This window comes from Heloderma suspectum, chromosome 2 (genome assembly GCF_057233095.1).
Source record: "Heloderma suspectum isolate Gila_16-S chromosome 2, 16-S_ref, whole genome shotgun sequence".
NCBI lineage: Eukaryota > Metazoa > Chordata > Lepidosauria > Squamata > Helodermatidae > Heloderma > Heloderma suspectum.
The window spans coordinates 85,235,185-85,259,392 of NC_139459.1; the positions used below are offsets into that span (position 1 = coordinate 85,235,185).

Consider the following 24,208-nt stretch of genomic DNA (forward strand, 5'->3'; position numbering starts at 1 on the left):
TGACTCTATCAACTTTGGGGTGCAGTAGGACTGGCGTAGAAGTCCCATATAGATCCGGCAGGTCAACAAATCCTAAGAGTGGTTATGCATCTCTCCTCCAGAGCAAAGGAGAGGGAGACTAATGTGCCAGACCTCATCATTTCCTCTCCTGGCTCACACTGCCACTGCTGACCTGGTAAGTAAAGGGAAGTCAGGGGAGTTTTGGAATGTGGGGGTGGGAGTGTTCTGGGGCTAGGAGGGTTATGAGGAGAGAAGCCAAGAATTCTTCTCTGGCTCAGATTTTAATCTGAGCTGGAAAAGACTTCAAGGGCGCAAGCCTATCCACGTAGGTGGCCGCCTCTGAACTCGGAGGTGACCGCCTACCCAATGCAGGGCAGGAGAAGCACAGAGGGGATTGTTCCCTCCGCGCTTCTCCTGCCCTGCATCTTTGGCTAGACAGCCAATTGCAGCTGTCTAGCCACAGGAGGGTGGAGCAGGGGAGGAGGCTGCTATATGACACATTGGATGTGTCGTACAGGCATTTCCGTCCTCCCTGCCCCGGAACGCCCCCAGACACGCCCCGTTTCGGCTGCTCCGCACTCCTCTTGCGAGCACGGAGGATGAGGCTGTTCTGTGCTGCCTCTGAGGCAGCGCAGAAGTAGGAGGAGGTCAGTTCCTGGAAAACAAGATATCCTATGGCCGTCTAGCCACTGTCTAGCAGCTATAGGATTGCTCCCCAATTTATTTCCTTTCTTTCTTTAGAGGCCTGTACAACTCACCTCTCCATGGAATCAGGCTTTTCCAAGCCCTTGAACTTCTTATCTGAGTCTGGTTAGGGATCAGTTTGCCCTCTTGTTTACACATGTTGGCGAGACCCAACATGGCTGGCCAGTGCCTTGCTTGAACTAAACTGGTCAGTCCAGAACATTTCCCAGAGTCCTCTGCAAATGCACTTTGGTTGCATGGCAGACTAGCTGATGTGGAAAACATCCCCAGAAAGTAAGAAGATTTAAAACCACTGGAGGAAGGGGATTTTTGGCAGATTCAGCTTTCCTTTACCCTGCATGATAGGCTGCGCCTGCATTGCAGTGGTTAGGGGGGAAAGAGGGGCTGAGCATTAGCAGGAAGTGGATAAGAAGTTCAACCACACACCTTTTTTGCTGAGAAGACCACCCTCTTGAAGGCCATGGTCTTTTCCCATTGAGATGGCATGGATGTTTTGAAGCTGCCTTTCTTTATAGCAATATATTCTTTCAGGGTATCTTTTAAATATCCACTATTGGCTGGTGGATATTTTTGTAGCTTATTGAGTTACACCCAGAATGAACTTTGTCCCATGTCAAATAGACACTATATAAAATGTGTTTATCTCACGTTGGCTGAAATGATTCACCAGACTCTGCCTTGACATAGTGTTTCTATAACTAAAGAAACTAGTGATGTCTGTCTAGTTCAAGCTCTGGATTCATCAGTATCCTACTTCCAGAGAGGCTTTGCTGTAGATACAGATCTTTTCCCATTTGTTGGGATCTGTCAAAGATAAAAGGAGGAGTGCGCAAGAGTCCTGAAACGGACTGTGGGGTGGGTGGATAGAATTATGTATTATAGTTGATAGATATGAAATTATAAACATGGGAGAGGTGTTTCAGCCTTCTAGAAATAATGAACAACATGATGTTACACTTGGAATCAAATTCCCGCTCTACCATGGCCTTCCTGTGTACAGCTACATTGAAAAATTTTATTGATGTTATACCAGTTTTGCTATCAGGGATTAACCCAAAGCATCTCAGGAGTTATAATTTGATGAAATTGCTGTGAATTCCCCACTCAATCCCTAGCTGTCCTTCTACAACTACAGCTGTCCTGGAGAAGAGGAATGAGAAGAGATAACATCAGGGCTGATGTAAAGGGTTGGCATGGTTGGGCACTTGCCAAGGGTCCACACCCCAGCAGGGGCGCGCTAACAAAAGCCCCCTGTTGCTCCTCCTCTTCATCATTGCAGCCTGTTTGTCCCCCTGCCTCTCGCTCTGGCCCAAACAATGGTGATGGTGAGAAGGAGCAGCAGCAAATGCCATTGTCTACCTGTCCACTGGCTCTCTGCCTGTCAAACCAACAAGTGGGAGCAATGATGAGAAAGAGGGTGAGGAGCTAGAGCAGCTGGTGACAATGGCGCTGAGAAGATAGACACACTGAGGGCAGGGCCCGTTGAAAGTGACTTGTCCAAGGGCCCTCAAAAACCTGGAACCGACGCTGGATAACATAATCGGCCCTGTTCCTGTGGTTCATTCATACACACATGCCCTGATCTGGGTGGAACTGGACCACAGGGAAACTGTTCCCATACCACTTGGGATACAAGCAAGTCAGCCACTTATCAGTGAGACAGCCACTGAATCTTCTGATACCATCACCCTCTGCCTTTGAACCGAAGCAACACCACTGCTGCTAGAAATACGTTTTTCAGCCGCATGCCATCTTTTATCAGTCCAGAATATCAGGTTTGGATCACTAGACACACCCCAGCCTCTCAGAGGCTGGGGTGTGTGGGAATACAAAATGGCACCCCCACCAAGCATTCGCCTTGAATGACCCTGATATCATTTGTATATAGCCCATGAACAGATCTTTCCCCATATAGGGTTTTGTTCTGTTTGAGGTTTGTTTGTTCAGAAGGGATCCCATCAATTTTGGTAGCCAGGAATAAAAATTATCAAAATTAGACTAGAAAACTGGCTGCAAATCAAAAATGCCAACTATGTCTGAGTCACCATGTACTGTGAATGCAACTGGCAGTCAAATAATTACGGAACACAATAATAGATGGCCTGCATCAGGGCCAAAATATATTTGCCAGCCAGCTTCCAGTATCACACATCCATCAACTAAATTTAATTTTGCTTGCAGGTTTATAAATTAAATATCCAGTTAAATTAGGTGGATTAAATTATGGCTCTAACAGAGTGAAAAAGGAAGGGTGAAAGACTAAAGCCCTGAAGAGGAAAGGGTTTTGGAAGGAACAAAGATAGGTGCAGAAACCTTATGGGGATTCTGTGTCTGTAAAGCCCAGTTTACAGCACAATCCTGTGTCTACTTAGAAGTAAGCCTCATGAATTCAGTGGGACTTACACCCAGGTAAGTGGGTACAAGATTGCAGCTTTAGGCTGCAATCCTATGCCCATCTATCTGGAAGTTAGCCCCACTGAACAAAGTGGGACTTACATGTATAGGATTACACTGTTCAAAAGTATTTTCACCAATGGCATTTTTGCCACTCAAATACAGTCTTTCTTATTATATTTTAAAGAGCACATGATATATGAAGAAGGGCTGGAATTAGGCAGGTTAAGCATGATATTTAATTTTAATATAAGAGCTTATAATATTATAACAGCTGTAAAGCATACATAAGAAACAGGTTGGCAGTGTAATAAAGACAAGAGAAACAAAATGTCAAATTAAAAACTGCAGGCAGAAAAGGATGCCAAATTAAAATGCCAAATTAAAACCATAGCAACTTAGTTGTAGGCTAGTTTAAATAGATGAAGGCACAATCCTACACTTGAAATACACCAGCTGAATGGCTATATATGACAGAAGCCTCAGTATGCTGCTGGTAAAATGTACGATACACTGCTATGTGCAACTGCTCAGACACCCTGGCTGACATGGAAGCGTAAGAGGGAAGCACACTTACCCCATATCCTATATTCCTTCAGAACCCAATCACACAGAGCCAGTGTCATGTAGTGGTTAGAGTGCTGGACTGGGACTTGGGGGATCTGGGTTCTAGTCCCTACTCAGCTATGAAGTTCTCAGCCCAACCACTGACTCTCAGCCTAACCTACTTCACAGGGTTGTTGTGAGGACAAAATGGAGAGGAGAAAGACCGCCTTGGGTTCCTTGCAAGAGAGAAAAAGGTGGGATAGAAATGTAATTTTTAAAAAAAAAACTCAGTGAGGATAATGGAGCTGGTCAAGGAAATTCTCTGCCATTGACCTCAATAAAGACAAAAAAGAAACCAAATCGAGAATTAACTATGCATCTCTTTTTATTTAATCAAGGAAACTCTAGTTAAGGACCCTACTGGTCAAGTGCTATCTTATTCTATTCCCATGGTTTGTCAACCAAGTCAACATTTCTTTTTCATTCTTTCTATTATCAAGTCAACATTTCTTTTTCATTCTTTTTATTTAACGTATAGCCAAAGCTATACCTATGAATAATACGGACTCTTTTCTCGCTTACCAACAGCACCCCGTCCCTAATTTAGCCTGTTAATGCATGGTTAGGAGTGAAGTACACACTCGAATTTGCACTCCGGGTTGGGAAGGTGGACCTCAGAGGAGCAGCTATTCTATTCCGGTGTTAGGAGGAGGAGTCCTTTTGCCCACGTGCCGCGCTAAAGAGACAGGACTGGGACTCGACGGCCGTCCCGTTGTGTTCCTGGTCTGTGCGCCAGGCGGCGCTTCACTTCTCCCCAACTCGGCTGCGCGGGCTCGGACGGCTGTTTGAAACCTCCGCGGCTGCGCGAGAAAGTCTGGAAGAAGAGAGAAGGGCTGACGAACTGAAGTGGCTGCAGTAGCTGCGTACTGTATAGACTTGTTTTGGTCCCCACCCGCGAACCCGTCAAGCGTAAGCTGCTTGCGGAGGGAGAATTGAGCTCGCCTGGTTTCTTGCAACGACTCCCGGACTAGCCATTCCTGCCAGGGGAAGCGCCCCTCGCCCTCGTCTTGTTAAAACGGGGGGAGGAGCAGAGGACGCTTTCCGACGGCGCCAAGAGCGCCTCTGTTACTCGGTTGCCCATTCACTTGCACGTGGGATGCAAGAGCGCTTTGGGGGCATTTTTCTCGCGTGCCGCTAACTTTAATTTTGTTTTCGTCTCCTACTGTGCCTATTATTCAAGTGCAAAACCTACGCTTGCAATTTTGTGCGTGCCTACATGCATGTCTGTATCATTCCCCTATGCTTTTAGGGTTATGTGTGGAGAGAGAAAATCCCTTTCAACGAACTAACAGGTGCAAGCAGTGCAAAAAGCGAGGCTTTCTTGGCCTTTTCCTTAAAGGCTCTGTAACGTGCGTGGATAAGTTGTTTTGCTGATAATGTACACTCAGTTTCTCGTCTGCATTCTATCCTGATTATCTTTATTCACGCATGTCTCCCTGGCTAAAACATCTATGTTCTGGAGCAGTTAGATTGATGGATCCATTTATTAAGAGATGGTTACCATTATGGGTTAGCAGGAGGTGTAATGCAATTAGAAGAGACAAACAAACCGTACATTTTCTCCTTATTTGCCTTCACTTCCATTTTCCTATGTTCTCTCCGTTGCCTCCCCTGTATTGAATTTTAGATTGTAAGCTCCTCAGAGCCAGGGACTTACCCCTGTCTTGTTGCTCCATAAAATGCCATGCACATTCGCTGATGATACTATATAAGAAATAGCACATGGTATGAACAATAGAAGAGAGACTGGAATGCACTTCAAAGCATTTTCTATGGTTTACAGTTTAATCCTAGGCATGTTTACTCAGAAGTAAGACCCACTATATTCAATGGAACTTATTGGGTAGTAAGTGTGTTTAGGATTGAAGACTTGTCAAAAAGTGCTGCCTCTGGTTCAAACATATTAAATTTACTAAGATATAATTACAAGGATAGTAAGAGGAGGTGGAAGAGGAATAACAATACAGGAGAAATTATGAACTCTGGCAGCTATTGGAAACTGGGTAGAATAGCAGACTGGGGTTATGCTGCTGGGAAAGAGAAAAAAAGGTGTGGCTGTAATGGTAAGGAAGCCAACTACTTGCTTTGTGATAATGTGGGAGCTAGGCAAGTTCATTTGTAGAAAAACCTATTGCCCCTTCATTTTCTAATGGATGTCATAATGGTAATTTATTCCCACTAGTGATCGTGAGAATGCCCAAAGCTAATTGATAGAGACTAAGGCTGCAATCCTATAAACTCAATGGGCTTTACTTCTGAGTAGTCATCTGACTGCACTGCATAATAAAGACTGCATAATAAAGACATGCAGACTCAAAAGATTGTGAAAATATGCGCAGAAGCTGTGAATTATAACACTGGGATTGAGTTTTTAATTAAGTATGAGGATGGCTATGAATGTTTTAACAAACAGATATTAAGGACCTTGAGAATTATCTTGGAGTGTGTTAATTCTGCTTTAGAAGTTGTGCTGCTAACAGAACATGAATGTGGTATATGTTGTATATTCATCTAGAACAAGAGAGAATACCCCTGAGGAAAGAAGGTTTGGGGAGTTGCATAGGTGAAATATGTTTTTCTATAGAGACAATAATTTGGCCCTCACTTAAGCTGCAAAGAGCTCCCCACACTTTCCTGGGAGTAATTTCCATTGAACTTAGTAGGACTTCTCAATAGACATGGATAGGATTGCATTGTTATCTCACCTACTTTTAACTAGGGATGTACGAAAGTCACTTACCTTTTTGCAGGTGTGATTTGCGGTGGGGGGGGGAGGCGCTCTGTCCCTCCCCCCAGAATCCTCCCTGGCTGGCTCTGCGGAGCTGCCGGCCAGGGCCGTCTGCAGCCAGAGTTCCGGCCGCGGCAGCCAGCTGAAAGACCCGCCACTGCCAGAGCCCCAGGTAAGTTTCTTTCTGGGGGGATTCCGCGGGGGGTGGGGGGCCATTCCGTCACTGGTTTCGGGGGGCCGAATGCCAGTGCATCCGGCCTCACTGAAATCCGTGGCGGAATTCTCCGCCATCCCTACTTTTAACCATCAGTTTGTAGACATGGCAAGGGTGTTTAAAGAATGGCAGAAAAAGTAACCCCCTCATTATTTTAATATGAGTTGTATCCAGTGTTATCTAACTTAAGTCCCATTCATTTCTATAGGTCTGTTCGAAGTAGGACTAACATTGGATACAACCCTTATGAGTTTATATTTGGAGTAAGTGGGAATCTTAATGCGACAGTGGTTGTGAGCACGAAATCAGATGGCTGGAGAGAAGGACATATAAACAGCAAGTGTTTTTGTTTCCAATGAACGTCCATTAAAAGTCTTTGAAACCACTTGCCTGATTTACAGCACCAACAAAGTGTCATTTTAAAGCCCATGGCAATACTTGCTGAGTTTAATTTAAGCTTGCTGATTGATGTAATGTTCCAGTTTTAAGGTTGTATAAATCTTTCCCTCCCTGCTAACATCAGCATTTGGCTGCCTAACCCTTACTTCCATACAAATTAGAATGCCTCTAGCAATGTCCTTAGGGGTCTTGCATTTTTCTCATCTAACCTCTCTGCACTTGCAATCTCCTCCTCGACCTTTGATGGTCCTTTATGTCTTCATCTCTGTGACATTAGAGTAGCTAAGTCACAGCAGACTGTGACTCCTCTGTCCATAAAGCCCCACTGTAACCCCAGTGTAGCAGATCAGCCAAAGGCATCAAGAGAAGCAAGGAAGGACCATCAAAGGTTGAGGAGGAGTGCAGAGAGGTTAGATGAGAAAAATGCAAGACCATTAAGGACATTGCTAGTGGCATTCTATATGATGCTGCTGCTTTCTCATTGTGAGATACCATGCACATATGATAGTCTTTCCAAAACGGATGCAGATGCAAATAGTATGGTTAATACATATTAACTACCTTGTGTTTCAGGCATTTTCCCCCAAGACTTCTTCCTTTCCAAGCTGTGCTTTGTTCAGTTCACTTTCTTCTATGAAAACTGTCTCTTTTGATATATTTCTATTTTATATGTATGTAGCTCCTGTTCTAATTTGTATGGAAGTCTATACTGCATTTTGCTTGTGGCAGTGAAGCCTCTGACACTGATCAGCTGAGCTGTCTGGTGGTATAGAATGTTCAGTTGCTCAGGGAACTAAATTGTTTGCAGTGTGGTTGGTATTAACACTTGGCACAGGGGCAGGCTGAAGACTGGGAAAAGGTTCCAGGGTGAAAGGAAGCTAAGCTAAGGGATAGGGAGCCCAGAGACAAGGATATTGAACAATAGGGAACAGGTTGAGAAAAAGAGTCTTAATGTCAGGAGGGACTGTGTGTTATGGATGGTGCAGCTATCCACAGGAATGTGGGGCAGGCAGTTGGTTAAGAGAGAGAATGGCTAACATAAGTGTTTGCTAGGTCTAGACCCCATGTGGGTTTTACTATTACTGTAACACCAGCAACACATGGCAACCCTAAGGCTCAAGAAGCAACCAGACAGGCTGAATTTCACATACTGATTTGAACTAAGCAGCCAGTTCTTTGGCTGCAAGCTTCTAGTATTGCACTTGAGGAAGCTGGCAGTAGGTTGTGACTTATGCCACAAGAAACCAATTTGAACATATATTTAATCACTATAAACCAGTTAAGTCCCCCAACATACCGTACAGCAGCCTGAACCAACCCGATGTGTTGGACTGCAACTCCCATCATTTCCAGGCAGCGTGGCCAAGCGGGAGGGCACCAGGCTCGGGAATGCCCTGTTACAGACTCGCTGCAAATTTGATGGGGGGAATGAAGGGTTCCCTGACAGAATCCCTCCCCCAAACTACAACTCCCAGAGCCCTTTGGGGGATGCGATGACAAGCTTAACCCCGTTTAAGTTTGTAGCGCAGTCGTCTCCCAACTTCCCTCTGCGGTCGCTGCCGTTTGACAGCATCCCCTCCCTCCTGGGGCCAGTTGGCCTTCCCCGTACCGACCCGCATTGGTGTTCCTTCCCGCACCCCCCTTGGCCCGCCGAGGCCGCTCATGCGCGGCTGCTCTCCTTCAGTCCACCGAGGGGCGAGCGTGTTGGCAGCCCCTCCATGCGTCTCCGGGGGCATTCGCTCTGTGTCATCGGGCTGAGCAGGTTCCGCCCCTACGCGGCTGCCGGGGCGCTCCGGCGGGGGGCGGGAGGGGGCGTCGGCAGAAGCCGCATCCATCTGCTACCACCCGGGCAGCTCCCTTTGCGCGGAATTCGCCGACTGCTGCCCTCGAGACCGAGCGAGCCCAGCCGGCGCGAGAGGCAGAGCTCGCTTTGCGTAGCAAAGTGAAAGGAAGGGGCTGAGGGCGGCGCCTTCGCCTTCCTTCCCCACCCACCCCCGCCTGCCTTTCAGCCCGCCTCGGCTCAGAGCAGCCCTCCTCTTCGTCTTCGCCATCCCCAGAGCGGTGGGGAGGGGACTCGCCCGCCCGCCGGCCGCGCAGCCGACACGCAGCACGGCGAGGCGCCGCCGGTGCAGAGAAGAGCGACAGAGGAAGCCAGACAAAGGAGAAAGCGCGCGAGGTGGCCGCGGGGGTAGGGAGGTGAGTGCAGCCGGAGAGCAGGCTTCTCTCAGAGGCTCTGCCTTTCCCTCTCCCGCCTGGTCGCGTTTCATGCAGGGCTTATGGGGGCTGGCGGTGAGGCCAGGTAAGCGTGTCCCCCCCCCCCCGCGCGCTGTTCTGCTACTTTCTCTCGCCGCACGCACACCCGAAGCCTGCAGCAACAAGAAGCCAGTGATGGAACGGCGCGCTCTGGCTCCTTCCAGCTGAAGGCGAGCGGGAACGCTGCAGAAGTGGCTGGCTGGGGTGGTCTCGTGGCTGCCGGCAAGAAGCGGCGCTTCAAGCGATAAGGTGTTCTTGCGAGGAGGGGGGGGGGGTCCCGCCCGCGCGTGGCCTCAGCGGTGTGGAGTGCGAGGCCGCTGTAGCCCCCTGTTCCGTTCGGGGGAGGGGTGTTAAAAATCTCTCTGCTCCATGGCGCTGCCTTTCCTTCCACGGGAAAAGAGGGGTGTTGAATGTGAAATAAGAACGTAAGAGCCATGCTGAATCAGGCCAAGGGTCCATGTAGTCCAGCATTCTCGTCACACGGTGGCCAACCAGCTGCCTTGGTTGGCCACTGTAAGCTGGCAAGACCGTGGAGCCGCAACAAGCCGTTCCGCCGCAGCGGGGAAAGCATCAGGAATGGGCAGCGTTGATTGATGTGTGTGTGTGTGTGTGCGCGCGCGCGCCCGCGCGTCTTGCTGAACTAGCCAGTGTTGTCAGGAGCAGGGGAGGTCTCACAATGGCACGGAATAGGAATAGTGTTTGTACCTCTGCTTTCCTCTGCAGAAACTGAGACCCCATTGATTGGTTCATTACACATGCAGAGGTTGATAAAACAACATTAGCAGTGGTTTGTGTCATCTCTAAATCCTGCGATTGGCTAATGATTAAGCAAAGGACCAAGAGGCTTTTCCTTTGCTCATTCCTCTCCGACTCACATAGTGTATCTGAATATGAACAAAATTAATGCTTTGGTTTCTCTTACGGTGTTAAAGCAGGCAAAGGCAAAAGGCACCCTTGCATTTTATCTTCTCCTCTTTTCCCCTTTTTCTTTATGATGGCTCAAGATGCCAGATTGACTCACTTCTCCTTCTAGTATAAGTTTTCTTGTGAGCATATTAATGCTCTTAATAAGAATTGCTCCCTGGTAAATGGGAGAAGAAGTCCCTTAGTATTGAGCCTCTTATGTGTGGTGGAAGTGGAAAGCATCAACCATTTTAAATAATTAAAAAATGCTGGCTCTGGATGTGTGTAAGACGAAGGTAGCTAGTGCTTTGAACAGGTTGCTCAGTGTCAGTATTTCTTGGGCTGAAGGACAAATGGAGGCTTTACTTTTTTTTCTTTCCTTTCCTTGGCAGAGAGGGTGTGGTAACTGCTCTGTAATGCAGCAGTACTATCAGTACATGTAAGCAGGGTGCTTCTGCCTGTGCATATGTAGGAAAATATCCCGGTCTTCTTTCTGTGATTTGCAGGTGGAGGAATGTTATGTTGGGCTTACATTTTTAAGCTTCCAGACAAATATTACAAAGAGGGGAGACAACCTAGCAGTATGCATCAAACCTCTTCATAAAATTCATTGATGGGTTAGCCACTCCTACGTATGGTTCTAGTATTTCATATATGAAGTTATTTGAATTTAAATACAATAATTATGAACCAAAATGCATTTTGTTTCCAGTTGACTTTAAACCCTCAACCTTCTGCCACACATTTATCCTATGTATATTTACTCAGAAGTAAACCCCCACTGTGTTTAATGGGGCTTGTTCCCAGGTAAATATGTTTAAGGTTGCTTACTTGTATGTGGTGAGTTTTGTCCAAACTGTTGATTACTCCAGGCTACAAAATGTATAGATTCTACCTTGTAAGTGGCCAATTTGATGTAAAAACATTTTTATTATATTTCTATAGTACCCAATAGCCGAAGCTATTGGGTGATGGATGGTTTGAAGTGAATATGATTTAAAAGCAAATTTCTGCTTTTCCTTAAAGTTGTGCATATATTTTAAAATGTAATGGTATACGAGAATCTTGAAATGAACCTGCTACTCTGATTTAAAAACCAGAAGCAGTGACTGTGGTAGTGTTAAGCTAGATGTTTTTAAATGATGAGTCCATGTTTTAACTAAGCATTTTTACAGAGGAGAACTTGTATAGTTCTAATTATTTTGGCTACACCCATTTCAAGATTCATTTCCAGATGAAGGTTATATATATGCATCCAGATGCGTTTATGAGGACACAGTATATTTGAAGATGGACATGGTTGTACCAGGTTTGCTCTTTTTACCAATATATTCATTGGGAAGCTGTTTTCTGTATCCATTTACCAACACTTGTATTGGGGATGAAGGGGGAATACACTGGCATGGCTGTTCACATGTTATGAAATAGTTGTACGGACCTGCACAAAAATGAAACTTGGAAATTGGGTTGCAGTCTGTGGTAACTCACTTGATTACATTAGTGTTATTTTGGAGATACACTGTAGCAGAGCATTTTTAGTGTTTTGCCAGTGACCCTTCCCAGAGCAGCTAAGATGTGATGTCTGTTAAAATTTGCTCTTGTCCTGGAATCAGACAGATCCACAGAAGGGAGGGAGGGAGAGAGCACTAGATAGACTCTTCTTAATATGCTTCATGAACCCAAGGAATGACCTCAGAGAGGCAAAAAGACCCTCTCCATTAATTATCGGTATTTTCAGAAATGCTTTAAATATTAGGACTGTATTGTTATATTCATCTGGCTCTAGGGTGGCCATCTCTTCAGCTTTTCTTGTTGATGAGACCTTTCCTGTTCTGACCTCATCTTGCCTTTCTGCCCATGCTTTGCATAAAACTACTGTGCTACATCTGTTGCTGACATGGAAATATTAATTCATGCTTCTGCAGTGGAGCCACATCCTGGTTTCTCTCATCAACCACCACGGTGCAAGGCCCCACAAATTAGGACACTGCACCGGTCCAGCAGCACTGCCCCATCCTAAATATTTGTTTTGTTGGCATGCTTCTTCAGTAGCTTAGCTGGTAAAATGGAGGATTATATAATAATAGCTGTTAACCTGAGGTTCTGGTCTGATTTCAGCTCAAAGGGTAAGATGCTTGATGCTTAGTTTTTATACCTCAGCCTTCTTGCCTCTGCCCAGGACTCTGCCATCAAAATCATTCATGTCTCTAGCCACTCAGTCCTTATGAAAATCGTAGACCATTCTTAAATTCCTATACCGGCTTCCTGTCAATTCAGGTTCCAGCATAAACTTTTCATCCTTACCCTCAAACTCTTCTATGGCTTTGGCCTTCTTAGTACCCTGCCCATTTCCCAACACCTCCTTGTCCCATGTCCTTCTCTCTTCCTCCATCGACTGTCCAAAGATCTCCTGCTCCCTTAAACACCTCTGCTCCTTGTGCCTCAGTCTTTCTCCCAGAAAGTCTATGTCAGAGGTGGGCAGCGTGTGGCCCTCCAGATGTTTTGGCCTACTTCTCCCATCATCCCTTACCATTGGCTATGCTGACTAGAGCTTATGAGAGTTGTAGGCCAAAACAACTGGAGGGCCACATGTTTCTCACCCCTCGTCTGTGTGGTGCCACTTCTCTTTTCCCTTTCAGATTCCTCCTTAAAAGCCACCTTTTCTGTGATGCTTTTGGCACAACCCCTGAGTCCTCATCCCCTGGTGAAACAAGCCTAGCTGTGTGCAACTGAAAAGTCTCCTCTTCCTCTGTTGCCTCCCCTGTAGCAAATTAAGCTCCTTTTCATTGTTGTCTACAAAGTGCCGTGCACGTTGATGGTACTAAATAATAATGATAGTAGTAATATGTAGTCATAAATTTGATCCTTGGTCTATTTTGCCAATTCAGTTTCCAACCACTTAATGGAGCTTTATAGGCTGATGATCAATATTTTATAACTGCCCATAATAATTTCTTGTTTAATTTTTTATTATAAAGTAAGATGCACATTTTCTCATTCACCTTAATTTCTGCTATTTTTTTAGAGTGTCTCTGATTATGTCAACATTCTCCAAATCTTAATTATTTCACAGCTTTTTGCCTTTAGTCTTTGTGTTTTGTTTCTTTTAGGTTTTTACTGCCATTTCCTCCTTTGCCCAAGCATGCTCTGTTAAAGATAAATGTTGAAATGTGATAAAGCTCTTTGGTCGTGAAATGCTTACCCAACTGAGTATTATTATCAATCTTTATAGTCAGGTCAGTAATATTCATGAACATTTTAAAGTATGTAAATATTTCCAGGACTGGCTCCATGTATATATGTGTGTATACACACACACACACACAAGTAACTTGTCTCCTTGTAGCTGCTCTGTTGACAGTGGACATATATTTGGACTTAAGTGTCAAATACCTTTTATCACCAGAAAAAAAAATGTTTCTTACAGTACAATCCTATGCGTGTTTGCTCAGAAGTAAGTTCTACTTTGTTCAGTGAAGCTTACTCTCCAGTTGGTGTGCTTATGATTGCAGCCTTGAAGTTCTTCTGTAGCTACTTAACACCACCATTTTCTCACTGGTTTGGCGTTTGAATTGCCCCGATTTCTAGTTTCACAAATTCCCCATAGTAGTTCTGTGTTGGTTTAGTTGTTGCTGCTAGGTCCATTAATTGTCTCAAGGAAACCAGGTGAAAGAAACATACAGACGATCTTTATATTCAAAGTAACTATTTTTCCTGTCCTCTTGTGCATTGTTTTTATGGAATGCAGCAATATCATCTATATTTTCTTGTTGAAAGGGAGTGTGAGACAGCCAATTCCCAGCATAATGTGTAGAAAGGAAGAGATTGGAGCAAATAGACAATAATTTCATCTGGAAAAATGATAGACACAACTAGTTAATGTGGGAAGAGCTTTGCTCAGCTCTGGAAACAATAGTAAGTGTGACTGCAACCTCTGAAATTCTAATCCACTTCTAGGGAATAGCTTTGTCAGCTTTACAAGGTTTTAGTTACAACCAGTGTTGGCAATTCTTTATGCCAGAAAAATCCAGTCCTATGCCAAGAAAACCCAAATGTTCGGAAATAAGACAGAGCCATTTTACACAGTTGCTTAGTTTGCATGATCTTTTTAAAATATAATGTGCAGAATTCAGAATACTATTGCAAGGACTTAGGTGGACAGAAAGATGTGTTGGTTTGAGAAGTCTGTCTCTCTGATTTCTTACAGATTCCTTTTGGGTTTCTGACCTTTCAACAAATATTGTCTACATACCTTCAAACTCTTCTTCACAGCATTAAGGCCTTGAAACTTAGGGTATGAATCTGACAGCAGTTAAGTGTTGATAGATCCAGTTGAACTTAACATTGTTGGTAAGGCACAGAACTTCAGCCTTAAAAAGAAACAGAACTGGAGGACTCAGGTAGCTGCATATCTGTACCAGATGTGCAAAATACAGTACAGGCAATATTCCTTTGGTTCTAAGGCTCATAAATAGAATTATAGAATCAGGGTTGGAAGGGGCCTATAAGACCATCAAGTCCAACCTCCTGCTCAGTGCAGGAAGCCTGATTCCCAGACAGTTTCCCATCCAAGTACTAACCAGGGCTGACCCTGCTTAGCTTCCGAGGTCAGACAAGATTGGGCGCATCCAGCCCTATCCTGTGATTTCATAGTAACACCCCGCAGCAAGGGAAAACAATCTGTCTAGTGGCATTTCAGTAATTCTGACCCCCACGTTGCTTGTCATAACTCTACTGTAGCCTGCTTCACTTGAACTGTCATTATGTGAGTAAAGGCTGTGTCTTGTCATGACAGAAAGACAGCAGGGGCTTTTTCAACATCTTGTCATGGTATTTCTTCTCTGTGACAAGAAAGAAAGAAAAGAAAGAAAGAAAGAAAGAAAGAAAGAGATTGACTTCAGTAGAAAGGGAAAGGCAGGCTAAGTAATAAACGGAAAAACAGCAACGGTACTCAAAGTAACTAATTTTTTGTATTGCTTCAAAGTGACATTTTTTCTGCCATAGAGGTTTTAAAGATAAATGATTTAGTAATAAGGTGTTTGGTAAAATAATATTATGTGGAAGTGTTACAGTGGGTACAACTATGTATTATTTTCAAGAATAAAGGCCATATTAAGTTCTGTATGCATGTAATGGAAAATGGATTGTGGAGATAAATCAGTTGACCTCTGCCTTGTAAATGAACAACTAATTGTGATAGAGGCTACTGGTTATCACTCTTGTTGACAGCATTTTACTTCTTTTTAAAGATGAGATTCCCACCCCCTTTCATTCTTCCGTGCTTTAGTTTGTTGTTGGGATCCAAAGCCATGAATGACTTCATTTAATCCCTTGGAAGCTGGATCAATAGTGTTGTACCTTTACTACTCTATTAAGCTTATTTGTATTAGAATTTTAAATGAGATTTGCAATGACATTTTAAGCAGTTATGGTCTCCTTTCTTTCCAAGTGATTGATACATGAGGATTAGAAATGAGGCCCTGAGGTTCATGCATTAGTGATAAGTCTTAAAGGGGAAAAAAATCACTTTGCTTGTAAGTGTACCCTAGAACTATCTTTGGTAGCTTAGTGTTAGTGTACCATATTTCCTTGTGCTAACTATATTTACTTTGAGATGAATTTGGGAACACTTATACAGGAAGTCAAGCAAAGTGGTTCATGTTGTTTTGATTTTGAACAACCACATCAGAAGATTTCCAGGATTACTGTTAAACGTACAGTCATGGCAGTTAACGAAACCTAATGGAATTCAGTAGAGAAGGATCTACAAATTTTGTCTTGGCTGTTCACCAGATGTAAAACCGACGTGCCTGGACAATATGTGTAGTAGCCCAGAATGGTAATATGTATGGCGCTAACCTTAGGCTGACACTCTGTACGGAGCAGTAGGATAACTGGCCTTAAAGGGCTGGTTCAAGGATTTGAATATTTGGCACATCCCTAATTATATCTGCAGATCCACAGTGCCTATTTTTACAAGTGCGGTAGTGGGAAAATGCGCTGCTACGCTCAAATGAATTGCCACCAGGAAGTGATAGTTGTAACTGTGAATGTGCAGGGGCAGTCATAGCTATATAGTTGCATCCCCTGATTTGTGTGGACAGACTGTCAGTGTGCAACCTCGCCTAGAGTCATAATAATTGAACAGTACAATTTGAAGGGCAATTGACATAGGCAGGTTTAGAATTGGAATTAATTAATTGATGTTGATCATATTGGCTAGGTTTTGAATATGATTATGGATGGGTTACTACATTAAATAATTTTACACAGTGTATGTACTACATCCATGTTATTTAGTACTCTGGTGTGCAGATTATGTGTTATGTATTGTCAAAAAAGAGGAAATGCATCACCAAAAAGGGGGACAAAAGGGGTAGTGATTTGCATAAAATTTGCATATGCTAATATACATGTATAGATACAAATTTAGAAATACTGTAATTTTAATAGAAATACATCTCACCATAGTGTTGAAGACCCAGATGATGTGTGTGTCTGATCTGTCTGCTGTCAAGGTACTAACTGCTGATGGGCAATTTCTAGGCTCCTGCTCTCCCTTCTTACGTATCTTTACACAAACTTAGACTGGACAGCCCTTCAAGTGGAGAACTGTCTTCCGTAAAGTAGGACACACGGCCAGTACTGTTGTAGTACTGTTATCTTTAGCTTTCACTTCATTAACTTGATTACTTCAGTCTACCCATGTTTCTGTATGCCTGTTGTATCTCAGTCTACTTCATGCATCGGATGAAGTAACAAACAAATCAGGCCACAAATAAACCAGTTAGTGCTCTGACATTTTAAATATCGTCGCTGTCATCATCTTGCTGCTTAAATGTGGTTATTTCTGGAACGGTTAAGTTGAGAAGTTCCTTAGACTTTAAGATGATTGGTTATTTCTTGTTCTAAATTTTATCTCATGTATCTTCACAGTAGAGTGTTTGTAGTAGTACTTTGAGACACAAGTAGGGATAAAATATTTAATTCTCTGCAACTATTTTTGTGCAGAACAATGAGCTATTTGTTTTCTCTATGTATAAAACAGGATCCAAAGACAGCAAGCCATTTGTTTGCTGAATAACTGGAGGTCACATGTGGCTTCTAAACATACTACAGCATTATCAGTTTATACTTCTTTGAGGATAATTTTTTCTCTCTTTTTGTCCTTCATCCCAGATTCAGTTTTTGTACCAATTGAAATCTGAAGTACAAAATTCTTCAGAGAGAGGGAAGTTGCTGGGGTGGGGGTATCATATTCTACTACATCCATTTTAATGCAGGTGTGTCGTTTTACAGTTTTTATGAAAGGCGAGAAAATTTCTGACCCACAAGTCTTTGTCCCATGCTTGTTCACTAAAAGCAACCCCCTACAAATTTAAGACATTAATTCTCAGCATGTATAACTTTGGTCACCTAGCAATAGTGTAAAGCTTATATTGGCTCTGTAAATCATGTAGTTGATCAGTCCCCAAGAAATGTTGCATTGATGCAAGTCATTTGGTTGGGAATCCTTTTCATAAACCAGATTAAAGTCTGTAATGCAGGCAAACACTTAGAGAGTAATTTTTAAACTGATGCATGCTTTTCTCTCTTTTTGTTTCCTTTAAAAGACCCAACGATCATTTTTGTCCTTCTAGTGCCAGTACATGGTTGCTAACATTTCTGAAACAATGGGACAATTTTGATGTTACAAGAGACCTGGGCTCTAGATGATATAGAACTAAATGGTTTCGTTGTCTACCAACTTCATGCCTCCCCTAGTGATAAGAAGGGATGGCCTAGGAGTGGCCTAGGCATTTTTGTCTCTATACAGCTTCGCATGTCATTGACTAATCTTCCCTCTTTTAATCAGTTTGCACTTGCAATAATAATTAGATCCAATCAGTTCAATATGTTACTCCTGAACGTATGTCTTCCTCCTCAACGACAGATTAACACGCTATGGCAAGATCTAGTATTATATATTGGAAATTTGATATTAACCACCCAGATTACACAAGTACTTATTGGGGGTGATTTCAATGCCAGATTGGGACCAGACGACACTGTCCTCTACGCTCATCATCATCTCTGTCCTCCTGAAAGGCCAACTTTCTTTCCTACAAACTCCCCCCCTTTCAAAACTCCCGCCTTTCAAAGCCACCTTTCTGCAGTTATGCTGGACTATGCCTGGCCCAAATGTCATACTGTTTGGATTTATGTATTCTAAGTGGAAGTGTTACCTGTGACATCCTGGGAAAATACACATTTTGGTCAGGTACTAGGATGAGTGCTATTGATCACCTGATTTCCTCATGTAACCTGTTAAAACCTGTGGATCATTTGGTGATAGACAATCGACTTGACAGTAATCATATTGACCTTAGCCCTAAAGCCCCTTGAATGCTATATGCACGTCGTCGCTGCTTTTCAGCCTAACATTGAGGCTTGGAACCACTAAGATCAAATGGACAGAGAAGGTGGACAGGTCCATTACGAAGTTGCTAAATGCTGATCATTTCCACAGGATTCGTTCTTCCATCCTCACAACCGGTGCAAACTCTGCAATTTTAGATGTTTTTGAGATTTTGATCAATGAATTAAAGGCTCATTTAACAGTTAAAAACCCCGGGAAGTATCAGACTACCCAGTTCAGATCTAAGAGCTGGTTTGACCAGGATTGCATTTGTGCTAAGAAAGGCCTGATTGCTAAATTCAGGGCCTACAAGGAAAACCCCTTAGCAGTCTCATTGGCTGATTTAATATCACACAAAAAACGCTATAAAACCCTGCTTAAGGCCCAAAAGGAGTGTGCTCAAAAAGCAGGGTGGGAACAACTCATCCATGCTGTGAGGCCCAAAGATATGGCCTCCTTCTGGCACTTGACTACAGTGCTTCCTACCTGTGGTCCACAACGTCTGGATTGTCATATCTCTTCTGAGATATAGGAGACACATTTTCATGCACTATATGCACAAAGAAGAGGCACCTACTTTCCGGATGAAGCGTATCTCAGGACCCCTTATTGAATGGCCTCCTGTCTCAATCTCTGAGATCACTGATCTGTTAAACCAACTAAAACCTGGCAAGGCCCCTGGCTGCAACTATATACCTCCAGAGCTAATCAAAAGAAATATTGATTGGTGGGCTCCTATTCTAGCTACTCTCTTCACATACATAGATCGAACTGCCCATATTCCTCCAGATTGGGGCTTGGCTATCATCATCCCCATCTTTAAAAAGGGAAGGAAAGATGACCCAGTCAATTACCGCCCAATCAGCTTACTTACCATTATTAGCAATGCCAGGCACCTCTAGTGGAAATTTCAAACTTGGATGGAACATGAAAACATTCTGGCTGATGAACAGGCTGGCTTTAGATCAGGCCAATCCACTATGGACCAAGCTTTAATCCTTCAACATTTTGTGGAGAAACACATCAATAAGCTTAAAACTTCCTGTTCACAGCTTTTGCAGATCTTAAATCTGCCTTTAATTCCATCTCCAGAGATAAACTTTGGCATAAACTTGAAGCTACTTCAGTGGATCGCTGCTTACTACTTCTTATGTATAAGTTACATGAAAGCGCCTCTTCAAAAATTAGATGCAACCCAGCAGGTCTGTTGTCTAGCCCTGTTTCAGCATTCAAAGGTATAAAGCAAGGTTGCATACTTGCTCCTCTGTTGTTTAACTTTTACATAAACTCATTAGTTAAAGCTCTTGACCGTTTTGACATCCACCCTCCCAAGCTAGCTGATAGACACCTCTTGGTGCTACTTTATGCCGATGCCGGCATAAAGACAGAATCCTGGCTCAGTCACCTATAGGCTTGAGGAGAGCCTTTCATGCCCTGGCCTAATATTGTCATGAATGACATCTGCAAATAAATTATCAGAAGACAAAGGCCATGGTCTTTGCCAAAAGACCGAGGACATACAGTTGGCTTGTTAATGGCCATAAGACTGAACAGGCAAAGATCTTTAAATACCTGGGTGTTGTTTTCCAAGCCAATGGCAGCCGGAAGGTGCATGCAGAATATGCCACCCAGACAGCCCAAAGAAGTGCCACTGCTATTTTACATTTCTTCCGTACAAGAGGAGGTCACTATGTACCGGCAGCAGTAAAGCTGTTTGTGGCCAAATCATTAGCCCAACTCTTGAACAGCGCACAACTTGGCCGCATCCCAGTTTTGCCCCCATGGAAGCAATACAATCAGAATTTCTGAGGGCTGTCCTCCAGGTGCCCCGCTGTGTTTCCAATGCTGCTTTGAGACTAGAAGTTGGCCTCCAGAAGGTTGAAACTAGGGTTTGGCTTTCCATTTTTAACTTTTGGTTAAAGTTAATTTTTTCCCCAAGAGGCCTAGCTCCATTATTCTTTCAGGATGTATCTGAATCTTTTTGGACTAAAGTTTTATCTCAAAACCTTTTGTCTTGAGGACTCTCCCCTAGTTATTTGATTTCTCTGGGGTATGAGAAGGCCATATCAACGCTCAGGCAATGCCTAGCAGATATTGAATATCAAGTTGACTTGAGTTTATCGTCAAATTCCACTTTAATTGATACTGCACTTCGACTTCACAAACTAGCAAATTACTTCTATTCACTCTCAGTCCAGAAGTACCACAGAGCTTTTACATTGGCACGTCTCAATTCCCTCCCCTCAGCTGTCTTGGAGGGCAGATTCCATAAAACTCCCTACTACGAACAGAAGTGTCCCTGTAACTCAGGAGAGATTGAAACAGTGACCCATGTTCTTCTGTACTGTCTTTTTTATTGTGACATTTGTAAAACTTTTATTGATTCCATTTTATCTAAACTGCCAGGACACTTGGAAGCATTTTATGTCCTTTTACTTCTCTCTGATAAAAAAAGCATCCATTACTCTTATTGCTGCCAAATGTTTTGCAGCAGCAAGCAAAATCTGTCAAGAATTTACTCCACTCATTCAGTATATTCTTTGAAATGTCTAGAACTTTTTTGAAATGTCTAGAACTTTTATAATTTTTTGGTTTTATACATTTATAGTCTTATTTCCTGTTACTGGTCAACGTGTTTTATGTTGATTATTGTGCTATTTTAGTCATTCGACCGTAATGAAGAGTGAGTGAACATCCCTTTGCATTCCCGAGGCAGCTTCTGATTGAGGAAAGAGGGGATTTCCAGTGACAGTCAAGAAGTTATTTATGCTTGCAGAATGCAAGCTGTATTTACAACGAACTGCATGCCCAGGTAGAAAGTTCAGTTGCAGGCTATACTATGCACACTAATAAGTATTTGCTGCCGTTGCATAGTATAGCTATGAGTAGCATAGCTCTTCAGTATTACAAATATGGGTTAGGTTAGTGTGTGGGTTAAAAATACATTACTTTATAAAATTAGGCACTTTTCTGCTTGAAAAGGAACTGCAGGTTCTTTTTTCTTTCTTTTTTTTACTTATGCTCATTTCATAATGTCATTTCATAGGATTTACTGTATTATTATTTTTTTAGATAGACCCTAGAATCATGAATCTCAAAGTGCAAGACAGGTTTCCCTAGGGATGTTTGGTAGGGGGGCTGAGAGAGAGAAGTGGAGAGGGAAGGGGGAATAGTGAGATGTCTACATCTTGGCTCAAATGCATTTGTTTCACCATACATTGGGTTGAGTAGGTGTAAGGGAAAATGGTGGATTTCTCAGAGATCACTTACCTCAGTTGTTAACTTACTTGCCATCTTCGGTGAGCAACAAAAATTACTGAATTTGTTACAGGAGCAGACTCCAAAAAGCAGCTTTCCCAAACTTGATGCCCTCCAGGTGTGTTGTCCACAACTCCCATGATCCCCAGGCAGGATAGCCATGCTGCATGGGGATAATGGGAGTTGTAATCTAGCACATCCGGTGGGCACTAGGATGAAGAAGTCTGTCCTAGAAGGATTAACATACATCTGTGGAGAAAAAGGCTTTTGCTACTGCTAACAAAATTCTTTCTGTTGGTTTCATTTTTGCAGGACCTTAGCCTCATACTTGCCATAATGAATGCCAAGTTGAAACTACCTTGCAGTTTCTTCTTAAATTCTGTCATTTTCAGAATTACTCAGATCATTGCCTGAAATGCTTCCTTAATCACACGGCTTTGATGAAAGCATCTATTTGTTCTTGCATACAGGATGCCACCTTTAATAAATCCCCCTTTACAAAAATATATAGTCCATTATCTAAGCTGTTATTCTTTCTTCCCAGAGAATAAATTTGATAGGAAACCATAATGGATAGTCTTATCTCATGCCAGGCAGGTTGTAGTTCCCAGAGATAGCGACCTGTTTGGGCAGTGGAAGCATTTGTAAGCACCTGATTTATGAAACACTGCACAATCCACTTGTTGAGTGATGAGACTGCTCAGCTAAGACTTGTAACATTTGCCAATGCTTTTTTAAAAAGATGTTTAAAACTTAGAAGCTTTTGTGATGTCAGCTTTTAAATAATATGACTCTGTGCTAAGTAAGGGAGTTCTCACTTTTACCAAATATGTGTAGAATGTTTGTCCCAGCTACACTTTTCTAGTTTGAACATGCACAGAATCAGTGATAATACTTGAACAGGGAGAATTATTTTGACCAGCAGTATTTAATTTTCTCAAAAGAGATTCACTACTCATGAATGAATGGAAGTGAATGCACCTAACAGTAAAGCCTTTCCCCATAAACCCTCATGAACTCTCTGTTATGACTCGGTGGTTTTGGTCAGGCACAGGTCAAGAATTTTTGAGCCTGTGCAATGTTGCAGGGAATGCTAAGAGGGAAATCTCAGATCATGTGCATTTGCCCAGCATCTTCTGTGAAGTTTAAAGGGGATCCTTCGGTGCACTTCTCCAGCTGTACACTTCTTCCCTGATGTCCTAAAAATATTGCTGCCCCAGGCAACTGAGTTCTTTGTGCAGTTGGGCCAGCCTTGGATGTGAAGGAAGGAGACGCTCTGTACATGCTCCGGAACTTGGGTTGGATCCAAACTAAGTTCCTTTTGAAATCAATGGGTCATGAGTCATTTCTCTCATTGAAATCAATTCAGCTAACTTAGTTTGGATGCAACCCACAGTCTTTATTGCTTCCTCTATTGAAGAGCTTCGGAAACCAGATCTGAGGCTGCCTTGTAAACTGGCCCTGAATAGTCAAGTAGGGAAATATATGGCATAACCTGTTACTCTGTAGGATTTCTTTTTTTTTTAAAGGGCAAAAATGCCATGGCATCAGAAGGTCAAGCTACATGTTATTTTGAAGATATTACTAGTAGTTGTATCTATCTTACTTACTCTAAGGTAAGTACAGGGGCCTATTCTGGATTGGGATCCTAGCCTGGGGGAATTTTAGAGGGCTTTAACCCTTTGCTCTGCACTGTGGTCCCAGTGTGGATAGCAGTCCCTTGTGCCTGTAAATTTCATTCTCCAGAAGTGACCCATTAAAACAATAGACCACTTTTTAACAATGAAAATCTGGATTGGTACCCTAGCTCAGGAACAAAGGGTTAAAGCTGTACTACCACCATCTTAGGGCCCTAATCAAGATATGGCCTTCTGTGCTTTCTTTAGAGTAAGAAAGGAAAAGCATTGCTTCTAGCTACATGTGCAAAGTGATGTATATGGCCTGGGCCTCAGGAGCTTTCATAGGCCACAACCTCCTTCTCATCAGATGAGAAGGTATACGCTGGGCAAGTGTATACACAAAAGGGTTACAGGTACACTTGGATAAAGCCATCCAATAAGGTGGTAACAGGCTAATCCATTCAATAAGAAGATAAGAGGAATTCAAAAAACATGAGTACAATATGAAAACATAGTCCAGTGTAATACGAATTCTGTAGCATGATCTTTCAATATGGGATTTTTTGTTCTTGGCATTTAAACTAAGGCAGATTAGATGGAAATCCCAGGCCCTGCAAATAAATCATCAAAAGTTACATATTCACAAAGTTTTGCTAACCTGTTTGTGTGCACACATACGTATGTTTGCAGCCTAAAAGAAGATAAATGTAAACTCTGTATTGAAATTCTTT

At 43.0% G+C, this 24,208-nt stretch overlaps 1 protein-coding gene across 7 annotated transcripts in view; it reads left to right on the plus strand.

The window, feature by feature from the left end:
- Positions 1–4,421: 4,421 nt before the first annotated feature.
- The window catches only part of CDC42SE2 (CDC42 small effector 2), a 101,392-nt gene continuing 81,605 nt past the window's right edge, over positions 4,422–24,208 (plus strand). For 2 of the 7 annotated variants that reach the window (XM_084834018.1, XM_084834017.1), the window contains exon 1: positions 9,102–9,242. The gene's annotated coding sequence lies outside the window, so the exon portion shown is untranslated. Of the gene's footprint in view, positions 4,998–6,455; positions 6,606–9,101; positions 9,346–24,208 lie in introns of those variants that run through there. The other 5 variants (XM_084834022.1, XM_084834023.1, XM_084834021.1 and 2 more) reach the window with 5 other exon arrangements.